Source organism: Aplysia californica, unplaced genomic scaffold, assembly GCF_000002075.1.
Source record: "Aplysia californica isolate F4 #8 unplaced genomic scaffold, AplCal3.0 scaffold00034, whole genome shotgun sequence".
Lineage (NCBI taxonomy): Eukaryota > Metazoa > Mollusca > Gastropoda > Aplysiida > Aplysiidae > Aplysia > Aplysia californica.
Window position 1 is genome coordinate 1,678,858 of NW_004797304.1, and position 3,474 is coordinate 1,682,331.

The window sequence follows — 3,474 nt, forward strand, 5'->3', positions numbered from 1 at the left end:
ACACACACACACACACACACACACACACACTCACGCACGCACAAACACACACACACACACAAACACACACACAGGCACGCACACACATGAGCAGTCGACATAAGTAGAACGCGTGTGTCATTCAATATTCTTCTTTTGCCTTCTGTTGCTTTTGTTCTCTCTTCTGTCGTTATTGGTAATACATTTTAAATCCTTTTTTTAAGGTACTGACTCGGGTTTTCCCTCTTCCGTGATCAGAACTATGCGTTTCCCGCTCTCTCTTAGACTAACTCTTTCTCCCCGCTTCCTCCCCCTCTTTTTGCGCGCGCGCAACCTGTCAACTTTAGTGCACTGAAGTCGTTGAGTGGTGTTGTTGATTCTGCTCTGGTCTTCTCCTTCTGTTCATTATTTGGGAGAACTCAGTTTCATCCCTCAATTTTCATTTTTTCGTACCCGTTTTCAACCCACATTGATTCGATTACTTATACTTATTTATAGGTTATTGTAATTGCCACTCCGATTCAAAATGGGTTCACAACGCGCGAAGAAAATCCATTGTTTATAATCACATCAACAAGGGGATGGAAGAAGGATTTTCTGCAGGATGAAACATGTGTCAAAATTTAGTGGAATAGAACAGTTTCGATAAAAATCAGACTATAATGGTTTCGATAAAATCCTTTAAATAAAAAATATGTTAATACGTTCAATAAAACTTTTGAACACTCACCAATGTCTTATAAGATGGTAGGCTGAAATTTCCAGCGAACTGCAGAGATAAACAACAGAAAGAAAGAGAGAGAGAGAGAAAGAGAGAGAGAAAGAGAGAGAGAGAGAAAAAAAAAGAGAGAGAGAGAGAGAGAGAGAGAGAGAGAGAGAGAGTCATACATGTAGTTATTTGTATAGGTATTGAAAGGTAATCGGTTACCTTACATTGCAAATGTGGGACGAAAACGGGTAAACACGTGGCTGAAGAATGGGGGACAAAAACGGGTAGTTAAAAACGAAGATGCAGGACGATAACGGGTGCCCCGTTTTATTTTTTGCATTATATTGTAATTCATAATTCTTTTCTTCCCGTGGTGGAGTGTGTTTTTTATGTTTGCTGGCTTTACCTGTTAACCCTTGTACTCCTCTTCGTATGTTAAGTTAAGAAACAGAAGGCGTTAAAATCAAGGGAACAATGTTTGCCAGGGAATGTTGCTGTATTATGATTATAATAGCATGAAATTAGAAGAAAAAAAATAGCCTCTTTCTTTTCGTCTAGGTGGACTGATAACGAATCGCTTTGTTTGACAACTGTTTTCTTTTCACACGTGATGTTAAGTGGTCCCTCGGCGGCGTTTGTAGTGGTTGTCGTCTGAGCGCCTTATGACCAGGAGTGTCCTCCGGTCTGCGAACCACCGAGAAGGTCAAAGAGGAAGCGAGGGTATCGGGGTGGAAAGCCGGTGGCCTGAAAGCGAGAGTTCAGACGTTGGCTGATAGTGCTGATATTCTTGTGTTTGAAGAAGCTAGAGATAAGCAGTTGCCACACGTTAACTGTTTGTGAAACACCGTCAATGAACATTTTTTGTCTTTCTTTGTGTGTCTGATTTTGTTTTGTTTGTTTGTTCTTGTTTTGTTCGTCATTTCTATTTTTTAAAAGAAAGAGTAGGGGAAAAAAAGATCCCGCCCCCCTCCTTCCTCGCACACACCTATTTTCTTCTCCCTGTTTCACATCAGTATTTGTGCGCTGTGCATTTCCCGTACTCCCCTATAATTTAATTGACCGTAGAAGTACGGTGTTTGTTCCCTTTTCTGTACATTTCATTTAGTGTTTTTCTGCATTCGGAAGTTTTTTGTTACTACTGTACTTGTCTTACACGTAGCGAAAATTACAAATTGCGCTCATGACACCTTCTTCTCTTGTCCCCCTCCTCCACCCAAACCATGTTATGTGCTTTGTACATGGCCCCTTTTGGAGGACATAAAGGATTACCACAATGCCGTCCGAGACGGCACGAAGATTCGCCGGTGTGGTAGATAATGCCGAGCATTTCCTCGTTTGTTGTTGGCTGACAGTTGGTGTGGTTGTCGTGACCTACTTGGGAGGGTCCAGGCCAGGCGATCCCAGCAGCAGAGCGGTTGTTGGGGCCACGAGTGACGGAATGTCCCTCTGACGTCGCGCGGACGCGACAGCTGGTGCGGACGACATCTTTGATCAATGCTTGGCTAGCACTGGCCACAGAAGTAGGACGCGGGACAGGTGGAGTAATGCCGGAAGGTCCACGTGGATGATACTAGTACTAATAAAAGTCTGGGGTCCTCACTGACTATTACTCTCGGAAGCGGGTGGTTAATTTGAGCAGCGGCACTTGTTTATCTTTCTTTTTTTTTATCCCCTCTGTTGTTTGGGTGATGGATGACGGAACTATTAAGATAATGTGGCTAAAAAAAAAAAAAGAGAATTCTAGCAAAGGAATGGGTGGAAAACCATGGCCGCCGATGTCTGTTGCAGATCTGGCTCTTGGTGATGACGTTGTTTTGCATCCAATTGCCTTACATTTTCCTCACACGAAATGACCGTTATTATTATTTTGATACGCTTCTATTTATTAAAACAACTGACAGGTTGACAAACAAACGAACAAACAAACAAACCCTTATAAAATGCAGACTGTAATCCACCGTAGTCAAAAAGTCGGCAAGAATCTCGGAGTCCCTGATGTGTTGACCTCTAAGCTTCCCCCGCGGCTCCAGTAATTTTACCAAAAGTGTTTCAAACCAGTGGAAGATGGCGGGGACTGCGAGGGGTCCAAAAAGAAAAGGCCACGAGACTGTGTTGTCTTTGTCCTTAAATGTAGGAAAGAGACAGACTGAGGGAATAGGTCAGAGAGCTATCTTTAGACCCCAGATTGCAATAATGGCACACGGTGCTGTCAGATGTATGCCCACAAAATGGAAAAGCGTAGAGAGTGAACTGAGACCGATGAGTTACTCTCTAGATGTTTTTTTGGGTTTTTTTGTGTTGTTTTAAAAAAACAACAACAACAACATTGTTTCTGGTCGCAGGTCCTTTTTTCTTGCACGTTGCACGGAAATGCGTGACACATTTTATAAAGATCAAACATAGTTTTGCGATCGCTCGCTTTTATTTTCCATGATATTTTTAGGTGGTGTGATCGTGTAATCGGCGGGATGTGCCTTCAGTTCCTGAATATTAATTGCATTCTGTCGAAACACTAACCTGTTTTACCGTATGTTTGCGAACGCAGAAGTGGTAATGGGACAGAAACTGCTGTAAGATCTGAAGGGGTCACTGTCACGATCGAGTGGAGGAATGTAGCGCTCGTATGTCGGTGTCGGTGTCGGTCGCATGTGTGCCGATGCAAGTAAATGTGTATGTGTGTGTGTGTGCGTTTGTGTGTGTGTGTATGTGTGTGTGTCTATGTGTTCGCACGTGTGTGTATTTGTGTATGTATGTGTGTATATATATATATATATATGTGTGTGTGT